Source organism: Rousettus aegyptiacus, unplaced genomic scaffold (assembly GCF_014176215.1).
Source record: "Rousettus aegyptiacus isolate mRouAeg1 unplaced genomic scaffold, mRouAeg1.p scaffold_m13_p_13, whole genome shotgun sequence".
Classification (NCBI taxonomy): Eukaryota; Metazoa; Chordata; class Mammalia; order Chiroptera; family Pteropodidae; genus Rousettus; species Rousettus aegyptiacus.
In genome coordinates, this window is record NW_023416288.1 from 5836050 (window position 1) to 5854905 (window position 18856).

Consider the following 18856-nt stretch of genomic DNA (forward strand, 5'->3'; position numbering starts at 1 on the left):
CTCTTGTATATTAGTTAACCAGTCATAGATTTGAGCCCTCTTCCTTAATTTTAGTGGGGGAAAAAAAGAAAAACCCAAAACAAACCAAAACAAAAATACCACTACCAAAAAACCCCCAACCAACACAAGACATGTGTTGGAAGAAGTAAAATACAGAAGTCGGGAGAAGGAAGGACTTAAACTCCAGGAATGAAATAATTAGCATTTCATGTTAGGTAGTCAAGTTGCAGACTACTTCAGTTTCAACTTTTGCCTCCTTTATCATCCTTTTTCTCCTCTTCCTCTCACCTTGTCCTTTAGTAGCGAACCTCAGACCTCAGAGCTCTTTCCAGCCTCTCCCCGTTGCTGTTTTAGGGCCCTCTCTGCATACCTCTGCTCATCAATATCCTGAGCAAAAACAAAGGATCTTCTTCCTTTGGAAGGCAATTGGGACCATGATCCCAAGTTACACAAACTCTTCTTCCAAAGTCTTTGTTTTTTCTCTGGTTCTTGTTAAATTACTAACCAATTCAAAACCTAGTTTAATCAAAGGAAGCAGGATACCAGTTCTCCTTTGCCATTTAACTAAACACATTTTCTCCCCCCGCCCCCACAGTTCTCATACTGCCAAGAAGCACCTCCACTTTCGTATATGGTAGAGTCTTGTGCATTTATTTTATATACTTCCAATTCGACTGAAATTCATTTGAGGATAGGTTCTGTTTGGCTTACACCAATCATCTTCTTGGTTAAATTGGTTAAATAAATTGGTTAAATTGACCTCCAAATATGTACACATAGAAAGAATTAATTGAAAGCCTGATATACCCTTCTCTTGTTTCATTTTGGGTAAATGTACAAGGTGATCTTTAGGATGACTTTGTTTGGAAATGAAAATGGTGAATCAATAATTCTCCCATATTATATGTCTGAACTCCCATCTATACCCTGTTATGCCTTGTAAGTGGATTTCAGATTTGCATGAGAAACAGATTGTGCTTTGCCGCTGCATTTACCCAGTGGATTTGCTAATAATTTAGGAAGTCTGGCAAATGTGATGCAGTGTAACTTGTAATATTTATTTGCTCTCTCAGTTGACGATTTTAATCCCCCAAATAACAAGCTCTGACAACAAATTATTGATATGCTTTGTGCTGTTTATCAATATTTACTTAGATTTATTTTGGAATAAAATCCAAATGGGGGCAATTTAACATAATTGAGCATTAAAACTGTTTGATTTAGTACTGTTTTTCAACATATGTATTAAACACACAGAAGTTATTGATGCAAACCTGTTTGTTCCCATCTACAACAGGAAATTAGAAAGGGCAATTTATTCATTCAGGAAAAAGTTAGTTGAAATAATATTTTTTGCTTCTTTTATTTGAAAGTTTATTTTAAACAAACCAAACAGATACCATATGGGCTGACTGTCAATCAATCTGACATTGAAGAACAATACGTGGTTTGTATCCTATTTCTAGTAACTGCACAGTGAGTGTGTGGCCCTGTATCTCCCTTCTCTCTGACAAATTTTCTTTATTCTGCTTTAGAAAACTACTAAGCAGAGCTATATTAATAAAAATATATTTATAGATTTATCACTTGAGCTCTTAAAATGTGTTTGGAAAGAACATTTTTGAATGTTTTGGAATTCCTATGGACTTATGACAAATGAAGAAAGATCAAAAGGTAATAATATGATTTGACAATAATAGGTTAGGGGGTAGTGCAGAAAGAGTGAGGGTCTGGGATAGTAGTAGCGAGCAGTATTTGAAGATGAAGATCCTGCTTCCAAGTTAAACACACCTTTCTTCTCAATACCACAGGAGCAAAGCCCAATCATTTTAGTTCATGATTGTATCCTTAGTCTCTAGAACATTACCTGGAATATTATATGTCCAACATACATGTTTTCTGAGTGAATGAAATCTAATGAACTCATTCCATTATTATTCTTTGATTATTTTTCTGTTATAAAATATAACTAAATATTATAAAAACTATTATAATAAAGCCATTCTAGTACTTTATTATTAAAGCCATTCTAGTACTTTATTATTAAAGCCATTCTAGTACTTTCTCCTTTATTCTAGATGAAAATCGCCCTATATCTTCTGATCTTTATTCATCAGTAATAACTTCATAGGGATCTCTAAAACATCTAATAATTTTCTTCCTATCCATGTCTTTGACTAATCTGGACACTAGGACTATGCATTCAAAAAATTATTTGTTTGTTTGTTTGTTTATTTTGATTTTTTTTAAGGCAAAGCAACCCTTGGTTGACCTCACAGATTGCAAGTACCTTGCCAGCTTACAATCCCTTATTTTTTTAAATTTTTTACACCTACAGCACCTGATATTCCTAAGTGATCTCCTATCCAAGTACTAACCAGGCTCGACCATGCTTAGTTTCTGTGATCAGACAGGATCAGGCATGTTCAGGGCAGTATGGCCATAGACCAAAAAATTATTTGAATTAATTTGAATTGGCTTTGGAACAGATCAAAGTAAGAGTTTTTCTCTTTAATTAGACAAGAAGGTGAATATGACCCATTTTCTCTCTCTCTTTCTTTAGTAGGTGATGAATGTAGAAGGGGTAGTGGGAAGAAGTGATTTTCCAGAGGATATTTTTAAAAATTTTAATCCACCCATTAAACTCCACTTGATTGGAGCCTCTCAAATGTTTTTGACTAAAGCCATGTAGTTGGGGTGAAAAAATGTCCCTCTACTATTCTAGCTTCTATTTGTCTGGAGAACTTAAAATTTCAACTCTTTTCCAGAGCTGAGCTTCAGCCAGATGAATTTAAATCATCAGTAAACTGGGGTAATGTGCAAATGTCAGTTGACAAATTTAGTACTCATTACCAACTTATTTAGTTGTCTATCTGTACAGAACCTTAGATGATAAATGAAAACTAAAGCTTGTGAAATAGTAAGCCAGCCACTCAGAAAAGCCAAAAAAAAAAAAAAAAAAAAAAAAAAGGAAGTTCTAATTTTGGATCTCTTCTTGGTCCACCAATAGGACCCTCACAATTCACTGATGGGCCTTAAGCCATGTTTTAAGAATCTCGGCTCCAGAAGAGAAAGAAATCCAAACTCCAACCCAGTAATCTTTCGTGTTGCTCTGGCGAGGCAGAGAAAGAGGAAGTGACACTTCTTACTTAATTATATTTCTCATTAAGGATAAATGCTTCATTGGCCTAAGGATTTAGATTCATCAAAAACATTGATTAACATTATTGTATTGGGAAGCTGGTGCTGCTTCAAATAAAGCCTGGCTAAATGAGGAATAAAAAATTGTTCCAAAAATATAATCTTGATGTAATTTACTTTATGAGAAGTGCTTATCTTTTAAAATTTTAATTTCATTCTTTGTACTGTTTTACTCTTCAGGCTTTCTCTCAATTAACACACACACACACACACACACATGCATATTAGTGTATATATGTATATATAGAACATTATATATAATTCTGTGTATGTATATGTGTGTATGTGTATAGTTTTCAAAAACTTATTAGTTTCTATTCTATGTTTTGTCTCAGTCTTTAAATTTCTTCTTTGAAATCTAATAAGATTTTTTTTTAAAAATCATGTTTTTTCAAACTTTTGAAACTAAAAAAATATTTTAAGTTTGAATTCTGATAATAATGGTACTTTTCTCTTTTGTACATAATTATTTATGACAATTTTAATGGGATACAATGCAGAAGAGTGGAATAAAATTTTTTACTCTAGCATATTTTAAACAGTTGCCTTTGAGACTTAATTTTTATAATTTAAAAAATTTTCTAAAATGAAAGTGACCAATTTCAACTGGGATAAATACAGTGTGGAACTTTCAAAGAAAATCAAAAGATTCTTGATGAATATATAAAAGTAAGAAATCTGAACTGAACAGGGGAACCTAAGCTAACTGAGTTTTACCAGTTCCTCATGCAAAAAGAACTGGACAAAAATACCAGCAAGTCATTGATGTAAATAATTATGAGTTACCTCAAAAAAAAAAAAAAATGGATACACCATCAGCTAAGTTTTTTGTTGTCTTCATTAAGGACCAATTAAAGAGCCCTTCTAGATCTTGTTACCGATAGAGACCTATGCCAGATGGGTCCTGCAGGTACTTTGAAGTCAAGTACTGGTGCTCAAAGTGGGCAACCAGAGAAGCAGCACTCTTTGTAGAATGACATTGTAACAAGGCTCATTATGTACTCACACATGAACTAGAAATGCTAAATAGTTAATAGTTTTCCCAGGGTTTTGCTCTTGAAATGAAGCTTCAGCAATTTCATCTCATTTTAAGCATTTCAATTATGCTCATAAGTATGAAAAAAACCAGGCTCTGATTATATACTTAGTAGTAGAAGAGTGACAAAAACCCATCTAAGTTGTGACTATTACACCTAACTTCAGGTCAAAGCAATCAACTGTGGCCCATTACGGAAGCACAGTTGGCAGTCTCTCTGAAGAATCAGTCATTTTGATTATCCTATGTGGATGACAGCTCATCAGCTACAACAAATTTGTCATCAGAATGGTTCTGGACAGATTGTAGCACTGCCCAGAGAGGTGCTATCTCTATATTCAAATATAGAATAATATTTGGTGTTAATAATGCTGGTATATGTTATCTAAAGGAAAGCAACTAGGAAAACTGACTACTAACAGGTATCTAAAAAATGAGCAATTCTGAGCAAGAAAGTACCAAGTCTGAACTTAATATATCTTTCCAAATTCCATGGCTAACACTGCCAACATTCAAACAGGTCATAGCTTTTAAAAACAAGGTGCCATTTCAAAAAATTCTCCGTTTTAGCATTAAAATCGGGGTCCTCAAAATGAGACATGTAGGCATGTGTATATATTTATGTGTATGTTTATGTGTGTATACTAAAACACACACAAATATCCATACCCACCACACTAGCAAATTGCTGATCATATATAAGGCTAAAATTAAACATATGAGAAGAAGTTAGGACAAGATAACTAAAGACAAGTTCTATCAAAGAGTCAGTGCCTCACAAATAAGTAAGATCCAGTTTCTTGTAGAGTAAAATGTTTTACCATGCCATTTAACAGTGTGAGGGGTTCAATAGGTAAAGATATAAGTCAAAGGCATCTGATTTGGCTTCAAAACTGCCACTCAACCCTGTCATTATTGTAACATATTAGATATGAATGTTGTTGTCTTTGAACACTTTTCCCAATCCTATGATTTCATTTTGTTATGCTGGTATTCCATCCTATTACTAGCATTGGTGCATTGCTTCCATGGCTAATGGCCTTGACAAACAGTTGCAGAGACACATGTAGTAGGTTAGATGAGAGATTGCATGTTTAAACTTGAGAGAACAATGCTTCCCAAACTTCAGTCACTGATATACCACTGTCAGGATTTTTGGCACATATGTGTACCATCGGCATTACTGTTTATTTAATTTTTCCTTAAATTGGTGCACGAACTTACAAAATAAGAAGAGGAAACTTTGTGACACTACATAAAAGGAAAAACAGTATACCTCGACATAAATAGAAACCAAGAATAAATATCAGATATAGTGGAGATAAATCAATTTCACTAGATTTTGATGAGATCCTATTATTTTGATAATGTTATGAGTAGGACCTCTATGAGTTAAGTTTTCATCTGTGACTTAGAATTGCAGGGTTAAATGTTGATTTTGTGCAGAATAAGCACCTATATTTGCGGTCTTTCCATTCTTCAAATATGTGTGATCTCAGAATTTTTTTGAGGAGCTTACCACCCTAAAGAATATTCATTAGAAGGAAGGGGTTTATTTGCTAAAACAGTCATTAATACATGTTTGAAAGGTGATATAGACATATTATCACCAAATCGAGATTTTTCAGACTTGAAATTTGGTATAACTGTATAATCAGGAGAGACTGAAAATAACTTTCTCATTTGTAATTTCATTTAATCTAAAGCAGTATCAGCTTCACAATTAAAGTAATTTCTCATAGTACATTCTCTATAGTTTGGATAACACTGAATTAGAGGATTATGCCTATAGCAACTGCCACATAAATGAATCTTCATACTTTTCTAGAATAATTATGAACACATCTGATTCATTCAGGAACGTATTCTTTATAGAAGTCAGTGGAAAATTTTCTTCTGGAAGAATGTGAGATTGTCTCTTAATCTCTACTATCACCTGGCTTTCTTCATAATCTCTTTACAAGGTATTATCATTCCCTCCTTCTATGTTATCAAATTGTACTAGTATAAGGACTACATTTTCATGAACAATACAAAATACTGATGCATACCATTCATATGATTTAAACAATACTAAACTCCTTTTGGTATTCAATCTTGGGAATTCATTAAAATGCAAGACATTTTAGGAAACATTCTTTTAAATTATTTATAACTTTTACATAACCTGAGGGCAGAATAAAGGGAAAAAGAAATGTCTAGTTAGAAATATAAAGAACGGAAAGTTATTCATATCTTGAAATTGCCCCATTTAGGGATAATTTAATCAAGTCAAATAAATGTCCTATAATTTTGCTTTCATTAATGAGATGACTAAGTTGGATACAGCCTGCAAAAAGCACATGCTTCATTGTGATAAAAGTGTTTTTCAGACAGGATGCTGAACCCTCTATGAGTTTAAAAAGAAACATTCTTAGGGAGATTGTGTCTGTGTGATTAAAACAGACCTTTATTAACTAGAAGGTGACAAGAACATTTCTCATTTTCCCCACTCACTTTGTTTTTTACACTTTTAGTTACTTTTGTTGGCACAGATGGCAAATAGAGTCTCAGAGCTGGAAGTTTACAAAATGATTAGTGATGTAGCTAGGACTGACACTACGGTCACCCCAAATTTCCATCCTCTGTGCTTTCAACCATAGGTGGATATTCATTCATTCATTCATTCAATACCTGATCGGGCACAGTGATAAGTTCAGGCAATAGTGAGATAAATAGTGGCCTGGAATTTCATGCTCTGATTATTGTATCATAACACATATAATAGTGATATAATAGAGATACAATTTTCATATACTGATAGAGTATGACAAGTAAGAGAAAGACATAAAGTAATCATTTCAGTGGTGAGTAGTAGTGGTGAAATGTTGACATCAAAGTCATTTCTTGAAGTTTTTCTGCATGCACTGGTCATAGCGAAATCCATTCAGGGTTGCTGTGAACGCATCACTTTGCTGGACTTCTCTCCATTAGTTTAGTGCCCACTGGTGACTTGGAAGAGTTCCAATGTTAACTACCAATTTTATGCAAAATATGCACCTATTTTTCCATCTTTAAATGTGTGTGACTTCAGAAATTTTTGAAGAGCTTACTACCCTAAGAATATACATTTCTAATATTGCATTAAAGTGAGGGTGTTCTTTTTAATGTTTAGAATGCAGAGAAAAAATAAAAAGGAATTGTTTTATAATCTACTTTAAAAACCTTTATTGATGGCATTAAAAAATGCAGCGTTGGCATCAAAAAAAATTTACAGTTTCTGACAGTAAGCACTGAACGTGAAACTAGTAAATTGCAAAGAGGATGGAAGCAGGGTGTGTGGTGGTGAGGAGAGAAGACACTAGAGCCTGGATGTCTGGATTTTAATCACAATTTTGCCTTGAGGGATCCTGGGCATTCTATAACTTACCTGCGCCTCAGTTTCCTAATCTGTAAAATGGGGATAATAATAGCATCTGCCTCCTACGCTTGTTGTGAGACTTAAATGAATTTCTTTGTAAAGAGCTCAGAATAGTCTGGCATAGGATAAGCACTTTTGGCAATGCTTTTGGTAGAATTTCTTTTCTGGGTTGGGGTTTCTGATACACTAATACACATGAATAATCAAGAAGGTGACATGCTATAGAATTTCCTACATTATCTGGCCTTTTTCTGGGGAGCATCATTAGAAGACTAATGAATGTTCTTTTGGGTATGTGCTTGGGAAATACAAGCACTTAAAAGTGTTTTGCATTATTAATGTAGAGTCACATTTATCAGAGGATCTTGACTTAAGAGTTTTGCTTTATTTCCAAGATTCTAGATCTTGTTTAATATTTAGGGATATTGATATAACAATATCTTTATAACATGATGTTGCTAATGATGGTAAATGATCACTAACATTGTTTACTGCCTACCCATGTGAGGCACTGTGCTGAGTATGGGATGTGTACTATCTTATTTACTCCTTACAACAACTCTATGAGGTTTTATTAAAAGTGAAGAAAGTGAGACTTTGAAGATTAAATAGCTTGATCAAACTCACAAGTTAAGATGCAGAATCAGGATGTAAATCTACCTCTGTCTGATTCTAAAGCCCATTATCTCCAATCAGGAAGTGGTGATTTCCCTGATTTTGATAATAATAACCATGATTTAAATGGTAAGAGTAACACACATGAAAGACATTTGAACTGTAGACCACTGTATAGAGTATCTTAATAGTATTAGAATTATGTTTATGATTTTTTGATTAATTATGGAATTAAAATGGTATACTACTTAAGTGCTAGGGGTTTTGGAAGGTCTCCAAAATAAATAGCCACAAATATGAAACTAACAAAGTTTCAAAATATAAAATTTGTTTTTTCTGGAAAAACAACCAAAGTTTTTTTTGATTAATTTCGATAAGAAAGATTTAATATTTTTTAGGAGACTTTCTATGCAGAACATGTAAAGCAACTATCCCTTTAAGAAATATGGAGAAAAACTTAAACACATGTACCAGGGTACCAGGTGACAGAGAAACAGCATAAAAAGTCTAGTATTTGAGAATGCTTCTGAAATCAATACAAAATTACTGAAGATTAACCCTAAAATATAAAAATTCAATGTATTAAAATATAGAAAGTTATATTACTGTTTATCATATTTTTATATTTTAGAAAATAAGATCATTTCAATCCATTGCATATCAATAGTTGACTATATTTCTCTTGGGGAAAAACCCACATTGTTTTTAATATCAAAACTAAAGAAATAATTTTTGAAAAAAATTTTAATTTGTAATATATTCATGTCATCACATTCACCTTAAGCTGAATTTCATCTGTTCTTTGTATTCTGTGAAGTTTTACTTTTAGTTTTGAATGGATAATCTTACAGTGTCACAGCTCTCCTGACTGCCACATCCAAACCTAAATCTGCCAGATCTCCTTTGCATAACAGACACATATGAACTTTTCCCAACAAGTACAGTAGACAAGCACCCAAGTACTGTGGTGACAGGTACAATGCAAATACACAGATGGAAAACTGAAAGACTTCATTAAGGCCATATGTCTCACTAATGGTTGACTCTTTAAGTGGGGGGCTCTTTCTTCAGAAATAAAAGAAGAGAAAATAGTTGAAGCAAATCTGTGTAAAGGAATCACTGGTCCCCCAGGTACCTGAATTCAAGAAACGCAAAAGTTCTATATCTGTTCATTTTTTTTCCCTTGCATTATTATCCTTGGAATATAGTTTCTCTTCCTCCAGGTCTTTTCAGACAAAATCTTGAGCCATTTCTCTTTTGCTCTATATGCATTCCTTGTGAGCTAGTCAACTCATCAAATGTTACTTAACTTCAATCATCACTTATGTGCTACACAGCCAAGATCTCCCTCCTGACCTCTTGATCCCCATTGAGTATCCAATCTAATGATGAACACATCATGTTCAGGCAATATGTTAATCCCTTTGTAGACATAATCCCATATAATCTATTAAAAAATCTCTGGGGATTAGTAAAATTATCTCCACTTTATATTTGAGAATAGGGAAGCTTTCTTTAGCAATCTAGAAACTCTCATAAATATAATACTTTTAATATGACATTTGTTAAAATATTTTGATAGATTTTTGTTATTTCTCCTTGTTCTGCTCTTCTCTTTCACCACTTTTTGACTGACATTATAACCACAAACTCAACATCTTGGATTAACATGTCTGAACTGTCAATGTACCTCATGCCCCAGCTGACCTGTCCACCATTCTCCATATGTGCCCTGACCAAAAGAGCCTGGCCCATCTGATGCCAATCTGAAAGGGCTATGCACTATTGTATGAGTCCAACTGTATGACATTCCACTGAAAAGACCAGTGGTTGCCAGGGAGAAGAGATGAATAGGTGAAACAAGGGGATTTTTAGAGAAGTGAAATGATTTCGTATGGTACCGTGCAAGGTGTTAATAAAAGGGAAAACTGTATGTGTGTTGGGGGGGTGAGGTAGATATATGGAGCTCTCTGCACCTTCTGCTCAATTTTTCTATAACCCTAAAGCTGTTTAAAAACAAAGTATTAATTAAAAAATAATTTGTTTAAAACCTTGAATACAAAAATTTATATTAACATATTAAAAACCTAGTTTCTTATTAGTTTCACATCGAATAGTTATTAATTATGATTCTGTCATTTTTTGCACTAGTAGCTATAATTACCTGCTCTGAGTCACCTACAACTTAATTCAACATACCTTGCTTCTAATATTAATGCAATATGATCATTTCAAAGACCATTTCACTCCAGACTATCAAATCTCTTTAGGTGCACTTTTTCAACCAGTTTTAAATCTGTCGATCATTTAATCCCTCTTTTTTCTATCTCACCCACAAAGAAATTCTGAGAGATTATATTGAAGTAGGGAGGGAACAAGTCAGGGAGATCCTCCATGAAGATGACATTAAAACTGGGTTTTAAAGACAAATTAGCAGACAAGAGGAAAGGCAAAGAGATTCTGGCAGAAGGTATGATGGAGACAAATGCTTAAAATATGATGGTGAGCCATATTGCTTTCTGAATGACCCCTCTGCAGTATTCTCAAGAAAGAGGAGAGCTTACTTTTTCCTACAGTAGATATACCAACCATAGTATATGGATGCATGTGCAAGAGACAAATATTTAGAAATCTGTGAGTCAATGCAAAAGTTTTCTTGGAGATTAGATTTTTGGATTTATAAAATTATTGCCTTTCTGGGCAGCTCACAAAACCTCTCTTGAACTGTGAGGGATACCAACTTTTTCCTCTTAGTTCACTATGTCTGGGGACTTCTGGAAATGCTTCATTCAACCTTCTAGCTCTACCCCTCTTTAGGTCTTAACAAACTTGTCATTTATTGACAGCAACTGGCACTTGGTTGGCTCTCATGGCATCTAACACATCTTTAAAGCATCCCAAATGCTCTCCGATCTTCCAACATAAATGAAGGGTTTTCTATCATTTTATTCACTAGCCACAGAACACTAAGGATGCTTTTGGAACAAAATTTTCTAGTTTTCTTAATTAGATTAAGAAGTTAGATTTACCTATGCTCAAACCCAGATCTCAAAACCAGACTCTACCATTTACTAGCTGATTGACACTTGAACAAGATATTTCACCTTTTTTTAAGTCTCATTTTCATTATCTGCTAAGTTGGAATTATAATGTCTACTTACTGGGTATTGCGAGGATTATGTGATAAAATGTGTCTAAAATGTTTAGCAGGGTTGAAGATACATGTTATGCTCTTAAAACATGATTGTCCATGTTATTTTAATAAAAATAAGAAGAGTACGGAAAAGACCAACACTTGTACAGAATCTACAGAGGCATCAAGCAGTATGTTAGATGCTTTATATATTATCTCATTTAATCCTCACAACAGTCATTCAAGGTAAGAACAATCACTTTTATTTTTATAATTTAAAAATGTGGCTCATGACAATGATGTTAATTGCCTTGGATCACAGACTATTCAGTGTAAGAGCTGGGATTCAAACCCACTTCCATATCTCTAAAGCCAAAATGTTATTTTTTTCAACACATCACATTTTGAAAATTAAAGATGTCTTTGTACATGTACATTCATTAGTCCTCAAAGCCTTGAATAATGTCCAAATTGAATTTAAATATTTTCACAATCAGCAACATTGAATTTATAATCTATATATAGTTTTAAAAGAATAAAAGATTAAAATTATATCAAGCAGTTTATGTACTTGTTGAAACCAAGACGTACTAATATTTTCAACCTAACAGGCTTGAAAAGTGATCACAAAGTAAAACTAGTGATTGCTATTATTGGCAAATTGATGGGAAACACTGCTTTATAAATGTCCTTTTTATTGTAAAGAATATATGTGTGTTTATATGTTTTTATATGTGCGTTTGTATATAGTTTTCATCTTATATGAGTAACAATTCAATGATAATAAATATAAAAGGTAAATCTCCAGTTTAGAATATATGTATGTACGGATGCATGTATGTGTGTATATATATATAAAACATATATATATATATATTTGTATTTATATCTCTCTTGAGCAGCAATGTATTTGTTTTGTTGGTGAATTTTTTTTTTTTTTTTACCTCAGAAGTGTAAAAAAACTTTAGTCAATGATTCATTCTTTTTTCTTGTTTGTGTTCAGAAGGAAAAAATCTAAAAATTCAAATATAAGAACAACTGAAGTCAAAACTTTGTCTTTAACTTAAAAGTTATTGGTTGATAATAGATATTCAGTTTGATGAAAGAGCATGCAACGTACTTTTGCATTTTTTGAATAGTGAAATCATAATCGAGTATTTTTATACTTTAGAAGTAAAAATAGAAACTGCTTTCCACTTTCACCAATCTGCCATGTTTTGAAAGTATAAACGGATTGATAATTAAAATTCTTGAGATGTGACAAGGCAATTTTTGAACTTGATCAATGTAAAACATATTATTAGAAGTTGCATAATAACACGTAGAGTGGGAAAAAACAATTAGAAGCAGAATCCTTGCCTTCTTGTGATTTCCTAGCTTCACTCTGCATAAACGTTGGTAAGCAGATAGTCCTGAGCAAAGGGTAATATTAACACTGTTGTGGCTCATTTCCCTTTTTAGTCACATCTATGAGGGTTGTAAAAATGAAGTCTTTAAATTAATTATAAATGCAGCGGCCACGTATTTAAAACCTCTTAAGAGCTAAGTTATTTTCAATTACTTCAGACTTACACATTTTGGAAAATATACTGATATGAAACATATTCTGCTAATTTAATATTCCTCTATTTTCCTATTAAGTGAGCACTGTGAGCAGTAGAAATAAAGATTACTTTAATTAAGTATGCAATGAATCCCATGAAACTTAATTGAATACTTTATTTTCACACATATATTTTCTCTTACTTAAATGTTTCTCAGTCATGCTCTCCACAAGTATTTTAAAGTTAATACTTCAAAGAATAAGCAAAAATTTTAGGACAAATCAGTGCTTTCAAATTCCCTATGGCAGGCGTCCTCAACCCCCAGGCTGTGGACCAGTACCAGTTTGTGTCCTGTTAGGAGCCCAGCCACAAAAAAGGAGGTGAGTGGCGAGGAGAGCAAGCAAAGCTTAATCTGCATTTGCAGCTGCTCCCCAGTACTAGCATCACCACCTCAGCTCCACCGCAGTTAATCAGGCATTGGATTCTCATAGAAGCACCAGTCCCTGGTGCCAAAAAGTTGGGGACTGCTACCCTATAGCATTTGGAAATGGCCTTTGAATTCTGAAGAGATGAATATTTTAAACTTCTTTAAGCTCACAAGATAAACATAGAAGTATATTTAAACCAAATCAGTGTTTAGAATAGCTACCACCATCTTGGTGAATGCAGAAGTAAAGAATGCTCTAGGTTTTGCCAACAATGACTTACTTCTCTCAAATGAACATCCACTGGGTTGCTCTGCAAGGCCTTGAATTTTGCCTAAATTTTCTAATGTTTTCAGTGAGACAATACAAAATAACCATTTGATATCCTACCCCTATACACAGCTGGCATTCACTCATATAATATTTGATATGGCATCATGTGATTATATGTATTCATTCATATAAATTATTCAGAGTCTCCCAAAAGAAAATGCTTTAGTCGTCTTAGATTTGGTTGGCTAGCTCAAAGGTTTACTGGCATATTACAGAAAGAATCTGAGTGTGTGAGTCAATGGAAGGAAGTAACTCATTGTATTCACTGCAAAACTGCCTTTTAGCTACATAACTTCTTCCTCATTCTTAGCATTTAGAAAAATTCTGTACTTTAATGCATATTTATTACATCCAGATGAAAACAAAGTACTGGTTTGCAAAGTCTGTCATATCAAATGATGTTTAGTTATTTTAAAAATTATAACTTAAAGGGATTTTTATGTTGTTAATGATATACTGGTGGTAAGGATATAATAAATATCGTCATTTAAATTACCAACATTTTGCACAGATAGAACACACATACACACACCCCTATACGTGCATACATGCGCACATGTACAAGGCTATCTACCATCCTATTTATCTTACTTGTTTTCTTTGTCTCTTCATTCTTTTTAGCAAACTTTGTATCTGTCTTCCCTCCTGTGATCCCCAATTCAATTTTCTATCTTTTATTATCTTTACAGTCATCTTTCATTCCACCCATATTTCATGTTACAAATATGTCTATCCATCTATTTATCATAATTACATTCAATACATATTTGAACATTTAGTCTTTGCTAGGAGGTAGGCATACTAATTGTGCTAGATCACAAAAAAATAGTTTTAACTTTTTAAATGGCTTTGTAAAAAAAATACATTCTAAGAGAGGATTTGTTTCCCTGTTGGTTTATGTTACATAAGTGAAGAGACATTAAAAGAAAAAGAGTTAGATTCTAACACACTTATTGTGTTGGATAACCTGTGCTTCTTGGTTGGTAGAAACAGATTTATTGAGTTTTTCTACATTTTTGTATTTTGTGTTTGTGTGGCATTAATTTGAACCTGATTTGAACCTGATTCCGAAGCACTTGTGATTCTAATTTTTGAAGAAAAAAATCTGGCACAAACTTCACAATAGTCAAATTATTTTGCTTAAGAAACTTTTGCTTATGTGAATACATTTGGTTTAAATCAAATGTGTGACTTGCCCCTACTAAATAAGATATTGAAATCAGAGGACATTTCTTCATACTTAATAGAATATATAGTAATTTTAACAGTAAGTATTCATGGTGTACTTCTGTTTAAAAATAAATTTTTGAAAAAATTTACTCAAATGAACCATATATTATTGTGCCAGGTCTACACTATTAACATGGATTCATTTTTTCATTTTTCTATCACTCACCAATTTCTCCTGTATCCTTCTGCTCATTATTTGCTATAAATCTAGGAAGACTATGCTTATCAGGAAAAAAAAAAACAGTATGAAAAAAATTGAATTATAAAAACCAAGAGTGAAAGTGGCAAAACATGTATCCATTAAAATCAAAGAGCAGAAAAATAGAGACAATGGAAAATATATCATTATTTTGAGATAAACTTCAAGTTCTCTTGATTTAAAAGGAACTCTGGAAACAGGACTTCATAACATCAGAAATAATAATGAGAAGAAAATCTCAAGACATTTTAATATTGAAAATTTGTTGCCATATCTAGGAGAATTGTAATAGATATGTTAAAATTACTATATGTTCTATTAAGTATGAAGAAATTTCCTCTGATTTCAATATCTTATTTAGTAGGAGCAAAGCAATGGCCATAATTTTAGCAGAAATGTTTTCCAAAAATGCAATTAAAAACTCTTACCAATTTATTTATTATGAATGAATGATGAATAATTTCTAAAACATGCAGAATCAAAATCTTCCTTGAATATTTGCATAAAATATTAAGGCTGTTGCATGAGGGCTGTATTCAAAGTCACAGCATGCAGGGATGAGGGAGCAAAGAGTCTCCTGCCTTGAGTCAGCATGATTCCTGAAAATGTAGTTGTTGGTGTTCTGATGACAGAATTTCAAACATAACTGAAGAATATTTTGCTATCGCTCAACATACAAAAAAATGATGCTTGGCTAAAAGTTTCTATAAGATTCCTAAAATTGAGAGACAAGTAGATTTAAAATCAGAGATGGAGTCAAAGGCTATGGCTTGAGTTAAATGGCGGATTATAAAAAATGTTATCCAAGGCCCACTCTGGACCTTTGGAAGAAAGAGCTGAGACCTGGTCTAATTTACGCTGGTGTACATTAACCTGGTGTAATTTATCCTTGTGCCTGTGGTCTGTTTGGGGAGAGAAGGGTTGTGTCTGAAGATGTTTGCAGAGAGGGGCTGCCAGCAGGTTTGGTGAGGATGGATGGGGAGGCGGGACCCATGCTGAAAGCAGAAAGGAGAACAATTAGGCATTTGCAATATTGTAGTGTCTACTGAGGGCTGTTTGTGACAGGAAAGACAGATTATGGGAAAACTACATAGAAGAAAATAAGAAGATTTAAGATCAGATTTCACAAATAAAAGAAAGTGTTATTTGAAGAAGTTTTTGAAGTTTCTGGGCTGGGATGCTAGTAAAACCAATCAAGAAGGAGTAATTAATGGAATCTGAACTATTTGCAAAAAGCTATGTTATCACTTATTTCATTTGGATCTGTTCTAATCAGAGACACTCCAAGGCCCTGTACATTAAATACAGCAGCTTTTACGGAGAAGTATATATATCTGCTAACTTTATGGCCTTCATAGGAAATTAAACACATGGAAGGGGAGGCTACTCTGCAAGGAGCAGGTATGTAAAAAGGAAGTAAGAACAGCATTTGGGGTAACACCCCCTAGTAAATGGAGGTAGCTTGATGTGGAGACAACGATGGCTTAGAGAAAGTAAACAGAAAAGGTTTTTGCTCAGGAAGAAAAGAAGAAGAAAGACTGCTATTATTTTTCATGTCTACTATGCACAAGTAGCAGTGTTCTAGTCACTATTGTATTCCTTGCATATAACAAAATACCTAGAATTGAAAAAGTGAAATAAATGTTTGCTAGACAAGAAGAAGGAAATGAATAAGAAAGAAAAAAGAAAGGAAGGAAAGAATGTAGGCAGTGGGGCAGCAAGGGGAAAAAACAGATGAACAAGAATGAATTAACCTGTGTCTCATGTATATGTAAAATAGGAATCACGAAGGTTATGAGATTATATATATAAGTGCTTATTGCAGTACGTGGTATATTGGGGGCATTCAAGAAATGCTAAAAAATCATTATCATTATCATCCTTTATGTCATTGTCATTATCATCATGATCAATTCCATCATCCTTGGAGCATTTTTAACAAGAGTATATCAGAAATGCTTTGGTTTTCCATGACCTACTAATATGTTTTGAGAATTCTCCTACTCTTGTTTCAATCCACTTCAGTGTGGCTTCTAACCACTGGCACTCCAAGAAGCCAATCCTGCAAAATTTACTAATAACTTCATTGTTGCAAAATTTAGTGGACAATTTTTCACTCACATCTTACCTGACTTCACTGCAGCATTTATCATTTTTGCTGAATTCTTACTTCTGGAAGCCCTTGTCCTCTCTGGCTTTTGTTTCAACCCCATTGCTTGTATTACTTGTACGCCATCAGCCATTATTTACTAAATCTCCTTTCTGAACTTCTTATCCTGGCCCCCAATATGAGGGTTGGAATTCTCCAGGGCTCGAGAACAAAAAAATTCAAGAACTTAATTCATGTTCTTAAAATTTAAATCATTTTTAAGAGAATTGAGGAAATGAAGTAATAGCTAATATTAGTCTGTAAATCAGATTCCAGAAAAAATTATTCTGCATATGTTAACGGCCCACATAGAATGCAGAGCTTATCTTTCCATCCTGGATCAAATATATTTTCACAAAATGAAATGATAAGAATTTGAGTTCTTCACAAGTGATATATCAAAGAAATAGCTTCCTTAATTAGGTACAGTCATTCTGGATGGCACTTGAACTTTTCGAATGACTGTACTATCCTTTACAATTTTAAGAAATACTTAATGATGAGCTAGAGGCAAGTATGTGTCTTTTATTCTAAGAGTTTTAATCCCATCACTATCAACTATCAGGAATAATTTTATAAATTATATAATCCTTTCATAGTGTGTATTATAATTTTGCTTTTATGGTCAGTTTTCCCCATATTATTATTTCAGAACCACTAATTAGAAAAATTACCTAATATAAAATATCCAAAATGAGCACAGCCTGGGGAAAATATAAGATTTATCAAATGAACACATTTTCAGTGTCCTCACTGTTAATCCAATGATATTCAGTAAATCTAGGCTCCAAATGCATACACATATGGCACTTGTGAACTAACCCAATTTGTACTGACATGAGCAGGTGTCTGTAGGTAGGTCACTGAAAGTCATCATAAACCAGAGCAGGTTTTCTAGCATGTGAATCATGATTTGTAGACACTTGTATTACACAACAGCAATAGGTAACCATAGACTATATGTATAGATGGGGGACTTGTGCCATGTTCTTGCACTATTTAACACACGAGGTTTGCCTTGTACTATATGGTTCATCAAGCTGATAACAGAATCATTTCATTACAAGGAATTCTTAGGGTGTTTTGTGGTTGTTTCTGTTTTAAACATATATAGATTTCTCATATGGCATGGATAATGAGATAATTATGAAAAGATGTAGACTCCCATAGAAAAAAATTCCTCTAATTAATTTTGGCCAAATCTAGAAAATCTGTTACTTCTTGACCATGAAGGCCTGAGAAATATAGTTTGCTTTCTGAAAAAGAAATCAAATGACTCCTTATGAAAAGGGCCCTAAATGCAATGCATAAAATGAAAGAAAAATTTATGTCATCCCTTGGTTATGATTTCTCTGCTTAACTTTCACAGTTAAAATGTCAGCCAGCCCCATTTCATCCAGTCAGATCTTCAAATCACACCACTTCTTCTTTCATAACATCTCTTAATTCAGGTTTCTTATCTCTTGATTGGCCTACTGCCATTGTTTCTCTGCTCCAACTTAGTCTAAGTAACTCAGCCATAAAATTATAGCCTAACATACAGTTTTAGATAGGTGAACTCCTGGCACAAATTATTTAAATGGCTCTCTCT

General features: G+C 33.4%; 1 protein-coding gene and 1 pseudogene across 7 annotated transcripts in view; both read right to left on the reverse strand.

Moving 5' to 3' along the window:
* The window catches only part of MAGI2 (membrane associated guanylate kinase, WW and PDZ domain containing 2), a 1221159-nt gene that overhangs the window by 361746 nt on the left and 840557 nt on the right, over positions 1-18856 (reverse strand). The window lies entirely within an intron of this gene.
* Positions 2330-2448, reverse strand: LOC118611223 (annotated as a pseudogene).